The sequence below is a fragment of the Budorcas taxicolor genome, chromosome 12, assembly GCF_023091745.1.
Source record: "Budorcas taxicolor isolate Tak-1 chromosome 12, Takin1.1, whole genome shotgun sequence".
NCBI lineage: Eukaryota > Metazoa > Chordata > Mammalia > Artiodactyla > Bovidae > Budorcas > Budorcas taxicolor.
This window is the reverse complement of record NC_068921.1, coordinates 78,936,162-78,959,005: the sequence shown is the minus strand read 5'-3', so window position 1 is coordinate 78,959,005 and position 22,844 is coordinate 78,936,162. Positions and strand designations below refer to the sequence as shown.

The following is a 22,844-nucleotide window of genomic DNA, read 5'->3' as shown; positions in this document are numbered from 1 at the left end:
GTGCTGGAGAAGTCTCTTGAGAGTCCCTTGGACTGCAAATAGATCAAGCCAGTCAATCCTAAAGTAAATCAACCCTGAATGTTCATTGGAAGGACTGATGCTGAAGCTGAAGCTCCAATGCTTTGACAACCTGATGTGAAGAGCCAACTCATTGGAAAAGACCCTGATGATGGGAAACATTGAGGACAGAAGGGGAGGGGGTGACAGAGGATGAGATGGTTGGATGGCACCATGGAATCAGTGGACATGAGTTTGAGCAAACTCTGGGAGACAGTGAAGGACATGGAAGTGTGGCATGCTGAGGTCCATGGGGTCACAAAGAACTGGACACAACTGAGCGACTGAACAGCAACAACCTGGAAGCAGTCTTTAGATTCCAAGGTTGCTCTGCAATGCAAACATCCTCCTGAAGACAATCTAAGTCAAAAGCTCTCTTGGAGTCAGGGCAGAAATCCCCTGGGTAAGTTGTCCTTTAAATCTGTTTCTGCACAGCAACGTTGTCTTTCCTCTCTGGTGTCTTCAGGGCTGTCGTTCCGAAGATGCACTTAATGTAGAGCAACATCTTATTTGGAAATTATCGAAAAGATGATCCTGAGGTTTTGAGAAGACAGATACTATACAATCTATCTGGGTAAACCTATCAGCATTTATTTATTTAGTTTTTAAAAGTGACATTTGTTGCTGTAAAAAGTAATTTATGCCATTATTTATTTTGTATCCAAGAGACCTTTAGTTGCTGTGGAGCAGAAATTTTTTAGCACCTTATTGAACTATAATTTATATACAAAAAACCTTGAATGTCTAATGTGTATGATTTGATGAGTTTGGACATATGAATACACTTTGGTGTTCTCACCACAAAGATGAGATATTTATTAGCTATCCATCACCTCCAGAATTTTCCTTGAGTCCCTGTCTCCCTTTCAGCATTTATACAATAAATGGGGTATGGGGTAAGTTCCATGTTAGTTACTGGGAGAGATTTAAAACATTCTGTAAAGATTTGGTCTTTGGCCCCAAAGTACTGAAACTCAACATATAGAGAACACTGGTAACGAGGTATGAAAGGCCTGCGGGAAGGCTGTAGGAGACCCACGGAAGGATGAGCCGGGAGGAAAGGGAAATCTCGTTGAGAAGTGTGACCTGAGCTGACTTTTAAATGCGTGTGTCTTTTGCCAGGAGAGACAAGTATATTCTTGGCGAGGTGAGTATAATGTGAGTGCAAGTCAGAGGCTGAGCAAAAGGTTCATGTTTGGGGACTTTGGGTAATGTTAAGGGACTGTTTTTACTTTGGAGGATGAGAAGAATCATAATTCGGAGTCCAGAAGCCTGGCAGAGGAGCTAAAGTGGATGTGGTAACAGTTAGTGAACTAGAGAATGTTTCTGGGATGGGAAGACTGAACAACTTGGTTTGTAGTGCTTGAGGTCCATGGGGCAGCAGTGAACTTGCCAGCATGGTGATGTTTACCAGACTGAAAGTGTCACAGGCTATTGAGCTACAGGGAACTTTTTAGCAACGTGAGCCACAACTTCTTGTACAAGAATCCTGATACACTGCTCTGGTTATGCGTTTGAGTAACCCCTGATGACTGTTGCTTAGTGGAGAGATGCATTAAAAAAACAGTTTGCTAAAAGCACAAGTCTTGGAAATGTATTTTGTTTTTCTTCTCCCTTCTGTTATAAAATTTGAATTGTGTTTGGGGAGGGGGTCAATATCTATTTCTTGGTTATCTTAATGCTTCAGAATGTCACAAAATAAATATTTTAAGGGTGATCACTTGTTAAAACAAGAGCACGAATTTAGTTATTAATGACCATTTAAACTTTACAAATACATACCTAGTAATGCCTTATAAGAGGCAATTTCAATTTCTTTGATTTAGAACTAGCATCCTTCTTAGAGATCCTAGGTTATAAGTTTATAAAATGGATATTTACAGGTCCACAGCATAATTCATGTAAGAAGGGGAAGGGGTTCATTTTAAAAAGGTGGTGATAACAGTTGTAGACACATTGTGGTGGGAGCAAATTGGCAGCAAAAACCTGAATTCTGTCACTTCTGTGGGAAGTGAGTGAGCAAATGATTAAGCTTTTGTGTTTTTTTGGTGCCAATTAGGGTAAAGGCAATAGACAGCTGTACAGTGCAAAAAAAGGTCCGACTGGTGCAGAGTTAGGAAGGCTCTAAATACTGTTGCATTAACATAGTATTGAGTAAAAAAATAAACTGCCGTATAAAGATGCCACAGTCCAGTTCACGTCCTAAGTAATGGCACAGTTATACTTGCACTTTCTTACCCAGTGTCTTTGCTGCCCATTACCATGTCTGTGAAAGCCTCGAGGGAAGGAAATGAGGGTCATCAGCTCTTTTTTGTGAATCATAGTCTTGCTCTCTTACTTTTATTACCCAGAGCAGAAGCAGTTACCTCTGTGAATCTTAGTAACAGTTTTTGCTCGACTATGCTTTTCTTTCACTGTTACAGGTTTTTTATTTTTTTTATTTTTTTTCAATTAAAAAAAAAATTATTGAGCATCTGCTATGGGCCCTGGTCTGTGTTAGCAGCTGAGGACACAGGTGAGCAAATGCCTGTCTCCCAGAACTGACAAGTCTGTGTGTGTGTTAGTCGCTCAGTTGTGTCTGAGTCTTAGCGACCCCATGGAATGTAGCCCTCCAGGCTCCTCTATCCATGGAACTCTCCAGGCAGGAATACTGGAGTGGGTTGCCATTTCCTCCTCCAGGGGATCTTCCTGACCCAGGGATCGAACCCAGGTCTCCTGCATTGCAGGCGCATTTTTTACCATCTGAGCCATTGGGGAAGCTTCCACTGTTACTACAGTTTTAACAGAAGATGGAACTTTGACCTTTTCTTTCTTGTATTCTATAAAATTTATAATTGGTAGAAATACTTTTAAATATTATTGTATGTTTTATGAGGAGCTCTTCTTTCTCTCTTCACTTTAGAATTACTAGAAAATTAAGGAAAATGATAGATGTTGGTGCTGCTAACAAGTATGGCAATACAGGTGCAGAGTACTTCAAACATTGCCCCAAAGTAATTTCAGGTAATATACATTATATTTATTTCCTAACTGTCATATTATTACATCTTGGCAAAATATCCATATTTTAAGCTGCTGAATAGTGAAGTACTCTTTCAGCTAAATTTTGGTTTGGATTTTTCTAACTTGAGGGACAAACACTAAGCATGTTAAATGTATTTATGGACTTGGAAGTATGTTAGACATTTAGCTTATGACTAAATTCTGGATGCTTGTGGGCTCACCTAATCTATAGACGAACAGAATCTTTCATCTAAGACACCCACTGGGCAAGGGTTTGTGTTAACAGCAATTTGAAGACAGAAATGAGTAGCTTAGAAGTGGGATCAATGCGAAAATAATGAATAAGTTACGTATTTTGGGTTTTTAAACTTGTGATTTTGAAATTAAAAACCAGAATATTTTATACCCACACCAGTCCATTTTATGGCTTTCAAATAGTTTTTGTTGAGATCATTTTTACTTAAAATTAGATGCCAATTGAAATTAGATTGCCAAAAGAATCTTGAGAAGAACAGCAAAGTTGGAGGCAACATGCTTCCTGATTTCAAGCTATATTACAAAGCTGTAGCAATTAAAGCAGTATGGTACTGGCATAAATGTGTACATATAGGTCAATGGAACAGAATACAGGGCCCAGAAATGAACCCATGCCATATGGTCAATTAATTTATATCAAAGGAGCCAAGCATATACAATGGGGAAAGGACAGTCTCTTCAATAAATGGGAAAATTGGACAGGCACATGCAAAAGAATGAAGCTGGACCACTGTATTCTATCATACACTAAAAATTAACTACAAATGGATTAAAGACTGGAATGTGAGACCTGAAACCTTTAAACTCTTAGAAGAAAACATAGACAGTAAGCTTCCTGACATAGGTCTCAGTGATGATTTTTTGAATCTGACACCAAAAGCAAAAGCAGTAAAAGCAAAAATAAACAAGTGTGAACACATCAAACTAAAAAGCTTCTGCTCAGCAATGTCTACTGAATGGAAGAAAATATTTGCAAATCATATATTTGATAAGGACTAATTCCCAAAGTATCTAAAGAACTCATGCAACTCAGTAACATAAAACAAATGATCTGATTGAAAAATGAGCAGAGGATGTGAATATACCTATTCTCACATACCTATTGTCCATAGGTATCTTGACATATCTTGACGTACAGATGGACAATAGGTATGTGAGAAGATACTCAAAGTTACTAATTGTCAGAGAAATGTAAATCAGAATTGCAATAGGTTATCACCTCACACCTTTTATTATGTCTGTTATCAAAAAGATAAGAAATAACAAGTAGTAGGGACGATGTGGAGAAAAGGGAAACCTTGAGCCCTGTTGGTGGGAATGTAAATTGGTGCAGCCACTCTGGAAATCAGTGGAGGTTCCTCAAAAAATTTAAACTAGAACTACCATCTGATCCAGCACTTCCATTTCTGGGTATCTATCTGAAGAAAGGAGAAGGCAATGGCACCCCACTCCAGTACTCTTGCCTGGAAAATCCCATGGACGGAGGAGCCTGGTGGGCTGCAGTCCATGGGGTCGCTAAGAGTTGGACATGACTGAGCAACTTCCCTTTCACTTTTCACTTTCATGCATTGGAGAAGGAAATGGCAACCCACTCCAGTGTTCTTGCCTGGAGAATCCCAGGGACGGGGGAGCCTGGTGGGCTGCCATCTGTGGGGTCACATAGAGTCGGACACGACTGAAGCGACTTAGTAGTAGTAGTATCTGAAGAAAATGCTAACTAGAGACGACATTGCACCCTCATAATTATTGCAGCACTAGCCAAGATATGGAGCAGCCTAAATATCCATCAATAGTTGGATGCAGAAGGAAGATGTGGTATGTGCACATATGTGCACATATACATAGGGAGTGGGAGAACTGAGTGAATTGTCTCTTTTTTATTACTTAGTGAAGTTAAAAGATTCTCTTTGGCACTACCGAGTGCTCAAGCTACTGTAGTCAAAGAACCCATAGACCTTCAGCTCATAGCTCAGCTGTCTCCATTTCACATCTGGTTTCTTGATGTATTACCCACTACCATCCAGGACTACCTGCCTTTCTTCTTCATTCATGCCAACATCCACCTGCTCTTCTGTTCCCCTGAAACTTCAGTCGTTTTCCAGTCGCTTGAACCGAAAGATATCCTACACGCATAGGGTCCATGTGTGTAGGTTATCACCATCACCACCAAAATAAGGAAATAATAGTAAATAGAATGAGGACATCTACCACCAGTACATCCTTATTTTAAAGGTCCTGGCTCAATCCTACTGCAGGCTCATGAGCTGTGATGACCACTGTGAAACGATACGTTTCAACGTGTCTGCAATGGTGTCTACATCTGAGCATCTACTTCGAAACAGTGCTCCACCTACCTGACCACACCAACCAGTGTTAAGTTTAACGAGCAGCCTTCTTGTTACAGTTCAGCTGAGACATGAAGAAACGGATACAAGGCAAAGTCCTTCAGGGTGGCAGGTTCGTGGATCAAGAAATAATCCTGGGTACACATACAGATCCTATTGCTGTCTCTCCGGTCACAGCAGGGGCCTAGAAACTGTCCAAGAAAAGAAGTCTCTTCCCCTCTGTTAAGCATTGAGCCCCACGGGATCTACCAGGGAAACCTTTCTGCTGTGCTGGTTCCTCTTATCAAGTGATGTAAAACTTGGAAACTAGTCTCATTAAATGCCTTTAGAAGCAAGAAAACAAAGAGAAGTAAAATTAGGTGCTTAGGTGTGCAGCTTAGGATGGATAGGTTTAACAGGACATTTTGAAGTGTGTCTACTTCCTGTATCAGGCTTATTAGTCAGGCAGGCACCTTGGCATTGGTAATTATGGGTTGGTACAATCTAGCTATGGGCCAGTGCAGGAGACGTGCGTTCGATCCCTGGATCGGGAAGATTTCCCTGGAGAAGGAAAGGGCAACTCACTCCAGTATTCTTGTCTGGAAGATCCCATGGACAGAGGAACCTGGCGGGCTGTAGTCCACAGGGTTGCAAGAGTCAGACAGGACTAACTAAATGACCACCACCACAATCTGACTAGCACTTTAAACTTGTCTCAAATAAGTAGGTCACATTGGTAACTTAGAAGCTCATTTTGTTACCTCCAGATTTCTGGTATCTTAGTCTTTATACAGGGAGAGGAGAGAATTGGAAGGTCAGATAAAGATGGAAGAGTTGCTGGGGATGGTCTGTCCTGAAGCTAAAGAAGCAATATTGACAGAGATGTCAACTCTATCATAAACTCATGCGTCTTCCTTCCCCTTTGCTTTCCCATTTCTTTTTCCCTTTACCACTGCCATTTATGTCACGAGATTCTGCTTGTTGGACCAAATGAAGGATGGACTCAGACTGGAGTATTCCAAGCAGAATGGAGAGTCCACAGCTGTCCTTCGATAGCATTTCATGATACATTTGGTACATGTTCAAGTTGAAAAATGCAGTGAGAGTAGCAATAACTGTAAAATAGGTTATGACTGGAAACTGGTTTATTGCTCCACAAAACCGACTGGCAATGCCCTTGGGGTCTTTGTGCATTTTTTTTTTTTTTTTTTTTGTGGTACTTTTAAGTTTGTTTACTTGGCTATCATGGGCATGCTTATCTAATGCCTACCTTTACTGTAGTTTAGCTTATAAGCACTTAAAAAAATTAATACCCTTCTAAAACTTACAAGGGCTTTAAGGAAATTAATACCATTGTGAAAATAAAACAGACTATTCATAGGTATATGGAAAGAGCAATTTTTATATATTTATCTCTCATTAAAATAGTGCTCTGACTCTTCTTATCTATGTTTATCTAAAATGTTCAAAGCATGGTCATTTCATTAATATACTGACAATAATAAAACTGTGTTTATATTTACTTTGTCTACTTAGCTTTAATGTTAATGCCATGAGGCTTAGAATTCACTGTGAGATATAAATTATACTTTTGTTTAAATTTATTCTGATTCACTTCTTAAATATCTCAGTTCAGTTCAGTCATTCAGTCATGTCTGATTCTTTGTGACCCCATGTACTGCAGCATGCCAGGCCTCCCTATCTATCACCAGCTCCTGGAGTTTACCCAAACTCATGTCCATTGAGTAGGTGATGCCATCCAACCATCTCATCCTCTGTTGTTCCCTTCTCTTGCCCTCAATATTTCCCAGCATCAGGGTCTTTTCAAATGAGTCAGCTCTTCGCATCAGATGGCCAAAGTATTGGAGTTTCAGCTTCAACATCAGTCCTTCCAATGAACACCCAGGACTGATCTCCTTTAGGATGGACTTGTTGGATCTCCTTGCAGTTCAAGGGACTCTCAAGAGTCTTCTCCAACACCACAGTTCAAAAGCATCAATTCTTCAGCACTCCGCTTTCTTCACAGTCCACTTCTCACATCCCTACATGACTACTGGAAAAACCATAGCCTTGACTAGATGGAACTTTGTTGGCAAAGTAATGTCTCTGCTTGTTAATATGCTGTCTAGATTGGTCATAGCTTTTCTTCCAAGGAGTAAGTGCCTTTTAATTTCATGGCTGGAGTCACCATCTGCAGTGATTTTGGAGCCCCCCAAAAAAGTCAGCCACTGTTTCCACTGTTTCCCCGTCTATTTGCCATGAAGTGATGGAAGTAGATGCCATGATCTTAGTTTTCTGAATGTTGAGCTTTAAGCCAACTTTATCACTCTCCTCTTTCACTTTCATCAAGAGGCTCTTTAGTTCTTCACTTTCTGCCATAAGGGTGGTGTCATCTGCATATCTGAGCTTATTGGTATTTTTCCCAGCAAACTTGATTTCAGCTTGTGATTCATCCAGCCCAGTGTTTCTCCTGATTTACTCTGCATATAAGTTAAATAAGTAGGGTGACAATATACAGCCTTGACATACTCCTTTTCCTATTTGGAACCAGTTTGTTGTTCCATGTCCAGTTCTAACTGTTGCTTCCTGACCTGCATACAGATTTTTCAAGAAATATCTCATGTAAAACTTGAATATTCTGTGAGAGGAATGTCATCTGAAGTTGTAAGAGAACAACCCCTCCTGTTATACCTTAATATATATTAAGGTATATTAAGCTTTGTTTAAAAAAAAAAATCACCCTATTTTCCAGTTGGGTAAAGATAGTAAAGAATCTGCCTGCAATGCAGGAGACCTGGATTCGATCCCTGGGTTGGGAAGATCCCCTGGAGGAGGAAATGGCAACCCACTCCAGTATTCTTGCCTGTATAATCCCATGAACAGAGAAACTTGGAGGGCTAGAGTTCATGGGGCTGAAAAGAGTCAGACATGACTGAGGTACTAACACTTTCACTTTTCAAAGCCCTGTCACTATAAATGTGCAGAGGCTCTCCTAAAGCAGGTGGACAGTGTCAGGGCTAGTCATCTGTGGATAAGTTCAGACATGAACCTGAGCCCTGAGAGTGGGAGTTAACCACCTAGGAAAAGAAACATCATGCTCTCCCAACTTCTCCTGGGTTTGAGTATTAGGTTGCTAGATGTTAGAAGGTATTTTGGCAGGTTGGAGGCTGAGTAGGGAGCCATCCATGTACTGAACTGTAAGCTGAAAACAGCTAAACTCTATGCTAGACCGTCCAGTTCCATGACAGTCTATGCTGATTTCTTTGTGTTCTTTCCAAGTATTGAATTCCCTTATACTTAAGTATTGCAGCCTTCCCTTGGCTGTGCACTGGGGAATTAAGAGAAGGCCCGAACCAGAGGAGTAAATTCAGAGCAGTGCCGCTATTCTCTGTCTTGCAGGCGTCCCTAGTGGGACACGCACAGGGGAGGTGCATCCTAGGATACACGACCAAAGCTCCAAAAAGCCTGGGTTGAAAACTTTGAAAGATCATGGTTTTTATTTGCTTAAAAATAAAAGCTTTTTTTGTTTGTTTGTTTTTATGACATCAAAGATATTTTATCTGTAATTACATCGTCAGGGAAGAGTGCAGTTATGAGGTGATTTTTACTTCCCTTTTCTAACTTGTTTACTTGGGCCTCCCAGCCTGAAGAACCAGGTGTACATATATCCCCTCCCTTTTGGGCCTCCCTCCCATCTCCCTCCCCACCCGGGATATATGCACACCTATGGCTGATTCATGTTGAGGTTTGACAGAAAGCAGCAAAAGTCTGTAAAGCAATTATTCTTCAATTAAAAAATAAATTAAGACAAAAAAGAACAAGGTGGAGGGAGTTCCCTGGTGGTCTAGTAGTTCAGAATCTGCCTTATAATGCAGGGGATGTGGGTTTGATCGCTGGGCTGGTCGGGGAACTAAGATCCCACATGCTGAGGGGCAGGTAAGCCCACTCACTGCAACTTGCAGAGCCCATTCTCTGCAACTAGAGAGTCTGTGTGCTGCAATGAAAGATCCCGCACGCCACAACTCAGACCCAGCACAGCCAAGTAAAATGCTGAAGGAAGGGAACAGGTGAAATTATTAACAGCATGCTGGCATTCTTTTGCCTTAATCTGTGTGCACATTTAACATCCGGAAACATACAGTAAAGGCTTATCCATTGAATTCTGTACATATATGTATATGTGCATATATATGTGTGTGTATCTAGCTCCACATTCCCTCAGTATACACGCGATACATGTGATATATACAAATGAATCAAACATAGGACTACATCTTGGCTATTTCCCTATGTCCAGTGAGAAACTTACTACTTCCTGATGCCTGGTGGCTTTGCTGAATGAGTGTGTTCAGAATAGGTTTGATTTACTTGAAAATAATATTTTTCTTAATGTTTTTAATTTTAGATATCTCCAATTTAAAACTGGGGAATCGAACTCTGAGTACAAATAACCACTTTCACAGAGGTTTTTGATCATATTATTATGTTAAAAAATGAAACGTTTAAAAATCTGAATTTTGATTTGCGTATTTCCCTAAGTCCCTGGTGGCTCGGATGGTAAAGCGTCTGCCTACAATGCGGGAGACCCGGGTTCAATCCCTGGGTCGGGAAGATCCCCTGGAGAAGGAAATGGCAACCCACTCCAGTACTCTTGCTTGGGAAATCCCATGGACGGAAGAGCTTGGTGGGCTACAGTCCATGGATCACAAAGAGTTGGACATGACTGAGCAAATTCACTTCACTTCTTTAATAGGAAGCATAGAAAACTGTCCATCTTTAATTTCCTCCTCCACATGAAGGATCTTCTCTATCTTCTTTTGGCTTGTGCTGGCCAAGATGTCCCCAGCCCTATTGATTGAGATGGCCAGTTCTATGACCCCTGTCTAAAGGCCACGCAGAGCCTCTGTGTCCTTATTGTCTTCTTTGAAAACTGCTATTAATAGTTGTATATCTAAAAAACAATTTTGGTTGCTGTTATTTTATTTTTTTGCTGTGTGAACTTTGGAGTTAAAGATTGGAATCCTACCTGTAATTCCTCTCTAGCTCAGAGTTGTTTCTGTTTATTGGGCGTATTTTGCTTTTGGTAGTAGAGAGAGCATACTTCCCTTGAATGTCTGTAGTGACTGAAGGAGAACATGGAAGTAAAGTGCCTGAGGAAACACCCAGCATGTGGACATTTATTTATCAGTCCCTTCCTTCACATTTCTTTTCCAGAAACAACTTTAGTTTTCTTTCTGACATTTTCCAGTGGGTGATCTATGCTAAAATTATTATTATTATCAATTGATATAATTTTAAAGCTTTACCTATAGTTAATACTTTCATTGTTGTTTGGTTGCTCAGTTGTGTCTGACTCTTTATGACCTCATGGACTGTAGCCTGCCAGGCTTCTCTGTCCATAGGATTCCCCAGGCAGGAATACTGGAGTGGGTAGCTGTTCCCTTCTCCAGCGGATCTTCCCAACCCAGGGATCGAACTGCATCTCTCATGTCTTCTGTGTTGGCAGGTGGATTCTTTACTGCTGAGCCACCAGCAAAACCCTAAGAATGTACTTGTGTATCCTACAGTATTAACTAAAATGCCCCAGTAAAAGCTGAATGGAGTCAGATTGAGAGGCCTGGTATTGGGTTGGACAAAAGGTTTGGTTGGGTTTTTCCATAAGATGTTACAGAAAAACCTAAAGGAACTTCTTGGCCAACCCCAATAGAAGCCATGTATTCCCTGAGTCTCCTGTTGTACTTTATGGGCCTAACCAGTTCTTTACTCACAAGCCTTCAGGGCCGAAGGAGACTGGAACATTTTGTGTTTTGCTTGAAGTGGGACTGGCTGCAAAGAGACAGTTTTGAAGTTCATATATTGTTCTGAAGCTAAAGAACATTGTCACACATACCTGCTAGAATATTACAATATTATCTGCTTTTGCTGTATATCTTGTTGAGTTGAGCCTTCAGTTCAGTTCCGTTCAGTCACTCAGTCGTGTCCGACTCTTTGCGACCCCATGAATCGCAGCACGCCAGGCCTCTCTGTCCATCACCAACTCCCGGAGTTCGCTTAAACTCACGTCCATCGAGTCGGTGATGCCATCCAGCCATCTCATCCTCTGTCGTCCCCTTCTCCTCCTGCCCCCAATCCCTCCCAGCGTCAGAGTCTTTTCCAATGAGTCAACTCTTTGCATGAGGTGGCCAAAGTACTGGAGTTTCAGCTTTAGCATCATTCCTTCCAAAGAACACCCAGGGCTGATCTCCCTTAGAATGGACTGGTTGGATCTCCTTGCAGTCCAAGGGACTCTCAAGAGTCTTCTCCAACACCATAGTTCAAAAGCATCAATTCTTCGGTGCTCAGCTTTCTTCACAGTCCAACTTCCACATCCATACATGACCACTGGAAAAACCATAGCCTTGACTAGACGGACCTTTGTTGGCAGAGTAATGTCTCTGCTTTTGAGTATGCTATCTAGGTTGCTCATAACTTTCCTTCCAAGGAGTAAGCATCTTTCAATTTCATGGCTGCCGTCACCATCCGCAGTGATTTTGGAGCCCCCCCAAAATAAAGTCTGACACCGTTTCCAGTGTTTCCCCATCTATTGAGCTTTAGTCATCTACATATGCCAAAGTGAATATTAAAAATATTTTATAGGATTTTCTGATTAGTATATTTTATGTTATTTTTATTATTATCTTCCTTGATTGCTAATATCTAATAATAATTACCTCACAATTTTGAGGTAAACTTTATAGGTTATTCTCACTGAGGATTTTTACCTTAGTTATAAATGAAGTTATAAACCAGTCAATCTTAAAGGAAATCAACCCTGAATATTCATTAGAAGGACTGATGATGAAGCTGAAGCTCCAATACTTTGGCCACCTGATGCAAAGAACTGACTCAATGGAAAAGACCCCGATGCTGGGAAAGATTGAAGGCAAAAGTAGAAAGCGGTGGCAGAGGGAGAGATGGTTATATAGCATCACTGACTCAACAGACATGAATTTGAGCAACTCTGGGAAATGGTGAAGGACAGGGAAGCCTGAAGTGCTGCAGACCTTGGGGTTGCAGTATCAGACACAATGTGGCAATTAAACAACAAGAACTTAAATGAAGAAAGCACATTTTAAAGCAACCTTTTGCTCATTCATTGCCCAAATTATTTTTTTTTTTACTTCTTTGAATTTAAAAATCTCATTTGCAACTTTGAACTCTATTCTGCTCCTGGGCTTTTATTTCTTTTCCTTCCTTTCCAAACCCCATCTCCCCTCTCACACTGTGTATTTAAATCTGAGTTTTGCTACTGGCCTTGCTGCTTACACCCTGAAAACTATAAATAACTTATCCTGCCAATTTTGTATTATCTGTGAAAACTGTAGCCCATTTCTTTTTTTCTACCTGGCTACTTCAGGCTCCATCATTCATTTATTTTCTTCAGGAAAAAAATAACCTGATATTTAAAGTCTAGCTTGGATTTGCCTCTTTCAAGAGGCTTGTAGGACCTGCTAGGCTTATAAATGAGAATCCAGATTTGTTGGGAGGGAGCTTGGACCCCAAGAGCACACTTCCCACCCCAGGACCCAGGTGACTGGGGCTATTTCTAACAACCAGGCACCACTGGACTTGTGGTGATTACTTATTATCAATATGTGGGAGTGACCCTGAATAACTGACTCTCTTTTTCTTGACAGTACCACTGGACAACACATAATCTTCATGTGCTAGGAAAATGTAGCTTAGGGAACCTAGCAAGTGACCCACTCCAGTATTCTTGCCTGGAGTATCCCGTGGACAGAGGAGCCTAGTGGGCTACTGTGACTCTTTGGGACCCCATAGACTGTAGCCCACCAGGCTCCTCTGTCCACAGGATTCTCCAGGCAAGAACACTGGAGTGGGTTGCCGTGCCCTCTTCCAGGGGCTCTTCCTGACCCCATGGAGTGAACCTGCATTGCCTGCAGTTCCTGAATTGCAGGCAAATTCTTTACTGCTGAGCCATCAAGGAAGCCCAGGTGAAGTTGACCTGATTCAACATGTCAATCAACCAATCATTAAATTGATTTCCTATTGTATATTTAATATGACACCAGAAGCAATGAGGTTTCACTAAAAGTTACTTGATGTGTCATTTGATATATACTTTATTTAAATTATGTGGTAGTGGAAGTTCTTTCTGGAAGAGGCTGTGCAGGAGGAACATGTATCTTTAAGAGCACTGTAGACTGTAGTTCCGCTGCCTCCTGGGGCAGAAAGACATGCTGGCACCATCAGTATGTGGCCAGTAAATGAAAACTTAGGAATGAATGAAGGACAGAGGAGAGAAGGCATGGAAGGAGAAGACAGCCTAGGACGGGGTCCTCATAGACTCCAATGCTTAATAAAATAATAAGTCAGCCAGGCATCTTTATTGAAAGCAGAATTAGCTGACTTACTCCTTAGAATCCGAAAATCAATGTAATAAATGGACTCTAGAATCTACAGCTTCTGAATTAATAGGTTTCTTTTTTCCTTTCAGTTAGCTTTGAACTCAGTAAAGAAGAGAGATACATTAGGACACACTGTTCTTTTGGTTATGATGTTCTGTTTTATGTATACAGTTTTTTTATCTGTTGTTGATCTTTTTTAAGAAGTGGGATTGAAAAATTATATTAAAAAAGGAAGCAGAGGACTTTTATTGACACTTTATCTGCTGAGTTGAGGTTGGGTTTTCTTAAACTAAGCAGTGGTTTTCTTGTCTGGAAAGGAATTCAGGTGAGTGTTTTTCGTTTCTGAAATCTGGAGGACACAGTCTTACGGTAGAAACTATAGTTCATGCTTCCAAATATAGCTTCTCATGTAAATAGTCTTCACATCCGAAGGTCAGGTCTTTATTTTATTTACAAGGTAGATTTTATATGATATGCTTGATTTTTTTTAAAAACAATAGCTTAAACTTTACTAAGTCTTCTATATTGTTATGAAAGAATTATAATTTGTGCCAAAGAGCTGAGTTTCTAGTCATTAGTTTATTCCCAAGTCTTATCTCTTCAGCTAAAGCATTTTATTATCTGGATCGCACTGTCTGAGGGCTCGGATTCGAGCACAGCGGTGACTGCGTACCCGGGGCTGAATCAGAGATACGGAACACAGCTTCCTCCTGGCGACTGCCAGGCTCCTGCCTCTCGCTCGATCCTGCGCCTAGTGGTGAAGATTAACAAGACCACACATGAACGTGGATTTCGTTTTCGGGGTGTGACTGTGGCAGTGGGGGTGTTACTTTTTATTAGAGTGAGTGACCTTTCCTAGCATCCTCTGCAGTTCCAGTTCTGTTAGGTGTAGTCAGCCAGAGATGACTGGCTAGTTATTATGATAGATAGGGCTTCCCTGGTGGCTCAGATGGAGAGTTCACCTTCAAGGCAGGAGACCCAGGTTTGACCCCTGGGTCAGGAAGATCCCTTGGAGAAGGGAACAGCAACCCACTCCATTATTCTTGCCTGAAGAATCCCACGGACAGAGGAGCCTGGTGGGCTATAATCCATGGGGTCGCATAGAGTTGGACATGACAGAGCAACTAAGACACACACATGATAGATTTAGTCCACGTCTTCCTTTAACTCCAGCTCTGCCTCTCTGAATTCTCGTTTGTGGAAGTTTAGTGTTCCGAAATAGAATCCAGCGAATGTCAGCTAGCTGATGTTCTCTCATATCTGTTCTTTATGTCTCCGATAAGTCTGATTGTGGATATGATCCATGCTACAACATGGTACTAGATCATAGCATGGATCATATCCACAATCAGACTTTTTTTTCCCCTTGAATATTTATTTCATTTATTTATTTGGCTGCACCAGGTCTTGGTTGTGGCATCTGGTTCCCCGACCAGGGATTGAACCTGGGCCCCTGCATTGGGCGTACAGAGTCTTAGCCACTGGACCACCAGGGAAGTCCCTCAAGTATCCTTTCTTTTTTAAAATTTAATTTAAGTTATCTACTTCTTTTTGGCTGTGCCAGGCCTTCTCTAGTTGCAGCGCACGGGCTTCTCACCATAGGGGCTTCTCTTGTCGCAGAGCATGGGCTCTCGGTGCTCAGGCTTCAGTAGTGGCAGCACGTAGGCTCAGCAGTTGTGGCTCCTGGGTTCTAAGCACAGGCTCAGTAGTTGTGGCGCATGGGCTTGGTTGCTCCCCAGCATGTGGGGTTTTCCTGGATCTGGGATTGAACCTGTGTCTCTTGCATTGGCAGGTGGATTCTTTACACTGAGCCCCCAAGGAAGCCCTCAAGTATTCTTCATCCTGTGGGATCAGCATGGTTCACTAGCAAAGTGGCTGTTTTTAGGCAATTGTTTCAAGTTATTGGGAATTTGGTTAAATTGTGTAAACCAACAATATATCTGTGTCACTCTAGAAAATTTCACTTTAGCCCTTGGTTGAAAAAAAAAAATCTCTAGAAGGTTTTGCTTAATAGAGTTTCTTCTGGTAGATGTTTAGGGAGGTATATGTGCGTGTTGGTATACCTAAAGGCTGATCTACAACTTTTACATTTTCCTTTGATATATATTCTCCTTCAATAAAACATATAAGGTATGGATTTTGCACCATAGCTTAAGAAAATAAGATAACATACTTCTGCCTGCATCAGTCTTTTCTTCGCCAACTAGGTGTACTCTCTTAAATGAACTATCACGCACTTAAACTTCAAACGTATCACCTTAGTTTTGTATTGCAGCCATTCATGCCTATTAAACTGTCACTCCTGTGAGATCTGAGACTCCAGTGAGACCAATAACTTGTTTTTGAATGTTCAGTGCCCAGAGGAGTGTTTTGCAGATAGTCGATAGTAGATATTTCCTGATTGAATTGATTGAATTATTCACTTTTAATATCTCTTCAATTGGTGATCTGCAGAAGATAGGATACTACAAGGAGGTGTAGGTAATAGTAGCAGCCTCTTTGTACTTGGAAGCTACACCCAGGAAACAATATCACTGCAACAATTTATTCTGAACTTGCACATCCAGAGAAACTTAAGGTCTAATCTAGTACCATGTTGTAGCATGGATCATATCCACAATCAGACTTATTGGAGACATAAAGAACAGACTTTTGGACACAGTGTGGGAAGGAAAGGGTGGGATGATTTGAGAGAGTAGCATCTGAGACATATGCATTCAGTTCAGTTCAGTTCAGTCACTCAGTCGTGTCTGACTCTTCATGACCCCATGAATCACAGCACACCAGGCCTCCCTGTCCATCGTCAACTCCCAGAGTTCACCCAGATTCACGTCCATCGAATCAGTGATGCCATCCAGCCATCTCATCCTCTGTCGTCCCCTTCTCCTCCTGCCCCCAATCCCTCCCACCATCAGAGTCTTTTCCAATGAGTCAACTCTTCCCATGAGGTGGCCAAAGTACTGGAGTTTCAGCCTCAGCATCATTCCTTCCAAAGAAATCCCAGGGCTGATCTCCTTCAGAATGGACTGGTTGGATCTCCTTGCAGTCCAAGGGACTCTCAAGAGTCTTCTCCAACACCACAGTTCAAAAGCATCAATTCTTCGGCACTCAGCTTTCTTCACAGTCCAACTCTCACATCCATACATGACTACTGGAAAAACCATAGCCTTGACTAGACGGACCTTTGTTGGCAAAGTAATGTCTCTGCTTTTGAATATGCTATCTAGGTTGGTCATAACTTTCCTTCCAAGGAGTAAGCGTCTTTTAATTTCATGGCTGCAATCACAATCTGCAGTGGTTTTGGAGTCCGAAAAAATAAAGTCTGACACTGTTTCCACTGTTTCCCCATCTATTTCCCATGAAGTGATGGGACTGGATGCCATGATCTTCGTTTTCTGAATGTTGAGCTTTAAGCCAACTTTTTCACTCCCCACTTTCACTTTCATCAAGAGGCTTTTTAGTTACTCTTCACTTTCTGCCATAAGGGTGGTGTCATCTGCATATCTGAGGTTATTGATATTTCTCCCGGCAATCTTGATTCCAGCTTGTGTTTCTTCCAGTCCAGTGTTTCTCATGATGTACTCTGCATAGAAGTTAAATAAGCAGGGTGACAATAGACAGCCTTGACATACTCCTTTTCCTATTTGGAACCAGTCTGTTGTTCCATGTCCAGTTCTAACTGTCGCTTCCTGACCTGCATACAGGTTTCTCCAGACGCAGGTCAGATGGTCCGGTATTCCCATCTCTTGAAGAATTTTCCACAGTTTATTGTGATCCACACAATCAAAGGCTTTGGCATAGTCAATAAAGCAGAAATAGATGTTTCTCTAGAACTCTTTTGCTTTTTCGATGATCCAGTGGGTGTTGGCAGTTTGATCTCTGGTTCCTCTGCCTTTTCTAAAACCAGCTTGAACATCAGGAAGTTCACGATTCACGTATTGCTGAAGCTTGGCTTGGAGAATTTTGAGCATTACTTTACTAGCAATGTGAGATGAGTGCAACTGTGAGGTAGTTTGAGCATTCTTTGGCATTGCCTTTCTTTGGGATTGGAAGGAAAACTGACCTTTTCCAGTCCTGTGGCCACTGCTGAGTTTTCCAAATTTGCTGGCATATTGAGTGCAGCACTTTCACAGCATCATCTTTCAGGATCTGAAACAGCTCAACTGGAATTCCATCACCTCCACTAGCTTTGTTCGTAGTGATGCTTTCTAAGGCCCACTTGACTTCACATTCCAGGATGTCTGGCTCTAGATGAGTGATCACACCATCGTGATTATGTTGGTCTTAAAGATCTTTTTGTACAGTTCTTCTGTGTATTCTTACCACCTCTTCTTAATATCTTCTGCTTCTGTTAGGTCCAGACCATTTCTGTCCTTTATTGAGCACATCTTTGCATGAAATGTTCCCTTGGTATCTCTAATTTTCTTGAAGAGATCTCTAGTCTTTCCCATTCTGTTCTATCCCTCTGTTTCTTTGCATTGATCGCTGAAGAGGCTTTCTTATCTCTTCTTGCTGTTCTTTGGAACTCTGCATTCAGATGCTTATATCTTTCCTTTTCTCCTTTGCTTTTTGCCTCTCTTCTTTTCACAGCTATTTGTAAGGCCTCTCCAGACAGCCATTTTGCTTTTTTGCATTTCTTTCCATGGGGATGGTCTTGATCCCTGTCTCCTGTACAGTGTCACGAACCTCATTCCATAGTTCATCAGGCACTCTATCTATCAGATCTAGGCCCTTAAATCTATTTCTCACTTCCACTGTATAATCATAAGGGATTTGATTTAGGTCATACCTGAATGGTCTAGCGGTTTTCCCTAATTTCTTCAATTTGAGTCTGAATTTGGCAATAAGGAGTTCATGATCTGAGCCACAGTCAGCTCCTGGTCTTGTTTTTGTTGACTGTATAGAGCTTCTCCATCTTTGGCTGCAAAGAATATAATGTCTGATTTCAGTGTTGACCATCTGGTGATGTCCATGTGTAGATAGCCAGTGAGAATTTGCTGATTGATGCAGGGAGCTTAAACCCAGTGCTCTGTGACAACCTAGAGGGGTGGGATGTGGGTGGGAGGTGTCTGATTTATGACAGAAACCAACACAATATTGTAATTATCCTCCAATTAAAAAAAAAAAATTGGACTCTCAGGGTTGGAAGGGTCCTGAAATGGCACCTGTTTAAACCTTCCATCCAGTGCTCGAGTTCCTTCTGTGGCAGTGGTGTCCACGTTGGCCATCAATTTGAATGACTTGAGCTTCAAAACCCTGTAGTAAAAAAAACAAACCCGTTTTCATGCTTCATCTCACTCCAGCTTTATAAACATCTCTGTGGGTGGGACCTGGGCCTCCATCCTGGAAAAAACTCCTTGGGTGGTTGCAGTGTGCATTCCGGGTTCAGAACCAGGGTTCTAGAAACTCAGTATCTTCCCCGTCTGATCGAACTCCTCTGGTGATGAGCGCCTCACTATCCAACTTAATCTTGTGTTTATTCCATTTACCCGAATAGTGACTTAATTATGAATGTTTAAATTATATACTTGTTAAATTACATAACATAAATCAAGCGTCCCAATTTAATACTCAGCTGTTGATAAACAACACTGAAGAGTGAGATTTAAATTCAAGTTATCCTCTTTGAAGAGGTACTGCTGCACTTTTGAATGACTTCCAAAAGGCTGATCATAAAGAACCACTTTACTCATTTTCAAATTCTATTTTAGCGGTAATCAAGTTACTTGGTGTGACTCAGATGAACAGTCTACTCTTAGAGTATTAGGATCATTTCACTTTCTTGTACCTGGAAAAACAGAGAAGAAACGGGCAGATTGCTTTTGTATTCACCTGCCTGCACCCGTTAAGGAGACCCTTTTGGAAATGTGCTGGTTTCTTAGGACTGCAACGTACCATCTAGGAAACTTGAGGTATACCGGAAGGGCAGCTTTTGTACAGCTCTTTGACTTGAGAGGAGAGTTTTTAGAGAAAGCTGTATGTGACCACACTGAGACTGCTTATCTGTATGTCAACTCACTTGAATACTTTTGCATTCCCTTTGATTCTTTAAAAGAATCTAGGTGCTAAAAGTCAGTATGTAACATCATTACTAAGTACTCATTTAGCTTTGGAGTCAGACAAACCTGGATTTGAGTCTTATCTCCATGTCTCCTCATTGTTATTCTTATTCCATCACTAAGTCATGTCTGATGCTTTGCCATGGACAGCAGCAAGTCAGAATTCCCTGTCCTTCACTCTCTCCTGGAGTTTGCTCCAACTCATGTTCATTGAGTTGGCAATACCATCCAACCATCTCATCCTCTGTCACCCTCTTCTCCTTTTGCCTTCAATCTGCCCCAGCATCAGGGTATTTTCCAATGAGTCAGGTCTTCGCATCAGGTGGTCAAAGTATTGGAGCTTCAGCATCAGTCTTTCCAATGAATGTTCAACGCTGATTTCCTTTAGGATTGGTTTGATCTCCTTGCAGTCCAAGGGACTCTGAAGAGTCTTCTCCAACACCACAGTTCAAAAGTATCCTGGGCAAAAATTATCATTGTATCTCAGTCTCATATCTCTGTTTGTAAAGTAGAGATAATGACACATATCTTATAGGGGTGTGGTGAGGACTGATGATAATAATGCATATAAAGTCTCACCTTAGCCCCTGGGTTTTAGGGGCTATTAACTTAAAATAGTTAAGTAGTTTGCACTGAAACTGGGGTTTTCAAGGATGAATAAAAGTTTGTTGGAAAAGAGGAGAGTTAAGGCCATTTTAAGGAGAGAGAGAAAAGAGAAAACCCTCCAACACACCAGCCTGTGGATCACCTGGCAGAACTATTTGTAAGAAGACACTGTGTGGGGAGTGCTCTGGACGCAGTGAACCCTGTGGAGCTGGTGATCAGATTTAAGGACAGGCAAGAGCTGCAGTCCATGGGGTTGCAAAGAGTCGGACACAACTGAACGACTGAACTGAACTGAACTGAAGATGGGTCCATGATGAGTGTTTATATCTGGTTATGAGTTTTGATTTTATAAAGTTTTGAGTCAGTGAGACCCACTTGTGTTTTAGGAATGTACCTGGAATATAGAAATCCAGGTGGCCAGTTGTTGCAAGTTTATGTCCAATAACTCGATGACATAGGAATAGAGTAATTATAGCAGGAGTTAAGAGATTTAAATGAGTTTTCTGGCTGGTTTTGCTTTTTGTATGAGGGAAGAGTTTTGAACATAAAAGACAGGGTTAAGTTTGTGTGTGTGTGTGTGTGTGTGTGTGTGTGTGTGTGATTTCCCCAAGGCCTAAAGGTCATTAGAGGCAGGGACCCACTTCTAACACTTGTTTGGTACCCACAGTGCATCAAACCGTACTCAATAAATACTTAACTACATTTGAGTAAAAAACATAAAATTATAAGATCTGGAGTATTTGTATATGTATACTTTATTATTTTGATAAATCTATGGGATATTACAAGAATAATCCTGGATGCATAGTGGAAAATTCACTCTTCACCACCTTTGGTTAAATAAAATCATCCAGGTATCTGATAACATAGCGATCTCATTAAAATTAATCTTTGTATTTAATAATGTGTTCTCTCTTCTGATTGTTACCATTTCCTTTAAAATGTAATTGTCTATAATCCTTTTAATTTGGGGTGTGTCAATAGAATTGTTCTTCCCATTTTGCAGTTGAAGAATTCTGCTAGGGCAGTTTGAGACAGACCAAATCCTGAACTTGGAATTCTCAGTGGTAATTCTGTAGCTCAAAGCTTCAGTCATAAATCCTGAGACAGGGAAACAACAAGCAGTGACGCTATTAGAAAGGCTTTCATGTTCCAAGAAGTGTATTACTTTATACACAAAGTAGTCAATGCATTATTTAAATATTATTACATGGGAATTTTTTATTTTCCTGGGTGATTCCCCCCCCCCCCCCCACCCCTTTTTGAGGCTATCTAATGCTATTGGATTGTAAACGTAGGTTCACGCGGGTGCATTCGGGGATACACACCAGTTGAGGAGGTCCTGAGCGAGGTTCTCACACACGCAGACTGTAGGGTGGCAACGCTTAACCTCGAACAGGTAAAGAGCCACTTCCGACTCCCACGGAGTCGGGAGAGAGTGTGACCTTATGATTCCCATTCGTAAGGTCTGCAGGAAGATCCTGTATCACCAGGACTCAGCACTACTCGCCGATCAATTCTGCAGCCAGGGGAGGACACCGAGGAGGAGAGCTGACCCGTCAGATGGCGGTTCGCGTGAGACACGGCACCTGCCTGCCCGTCAGCGCGTCTCAGGCCCTGTACCTCTGACGACGGAAGAAAGCAGGGCGCTCCTGGGCGGTTTCCGGCCTGGCTTCCGCTGACGGGAGGGCGGGCAGCCGCGGCGTGCTGGGCTCCTTTCTCGGTGCTGCGGCCCTGTAGTGGCCACCGCAGGGGCCTTCCAGGGAAGGACAGTGACAGAAGAAGACCGACGTGGCCGGAGCCTCCGTGAGGCTGAAAAACCACATTCTACTGACCCTGCGCTCCAGGGTCCGGCTGGGTGACCCGGCTGTGTGGCACGTGGGCCAGTGGTCCCAGGACTTAGGTCACAGAGACACGCGTGGTCGTTCCGTCAGCGACGTAACTGATGAGTTGACCAGTCTGTTGACTGGGAGCTCACGGTACATCCTGATAAACTCTCTCGGGGACGAATCCTCTGAAATGGCGTCATGTCTGTGGTGATGATTGGATTCTCTTAAAGAAAAGCCTTCTCCTTATTGACTCTTCCTCCTATTCATTTAGGGGTCTTCCTCGGTGCCTCAGTAGTGAAGAATACGCCTGCAATACAGGAGCTGCAGGTTCAATCCCTGGGTGGGAAGATCCCCTGGAGGAGGGCATGGCAACCCACTCCAGTATTCTTGCCTGGAGAATCTCACAGACACAGGAGCCTGGAGGGCTACGAACTGTGGGTTCACAAAGAGTGGGACATGACTGAAGTGACTTGTCATGCACGCATACCTATTCATTTAGGTCCAGAGGATCCAATTATACCT

The 22,844-nt window shown here is 41.9% G+C and overlaps 1 protein-coding gene and 1 non-coding gene across 10 annotated transcripts in view; one reads left to right on the top strand and one right to left on the bottom strand.

Moving 5' to 3' along the window:
- METTL21C (methyltransferase 21C, AARS1 lysine) overlaps positions 1-22,844 on the top strand; it is a 239,337-nt gene that overhangs the window by 183,814 nt on the left and 32,679 nt on the right. The gene's annotated exons all lie outside the window — the stretch shown is intronic.
- Positions 15,253-15,324, bottom strand: TRNAG-CCC (transfer RNA glycine (anticodon CCC)). Its single transcript has one exon. It is a non-coding gene; the product is annotated as a tRNA-Gly (tRNA).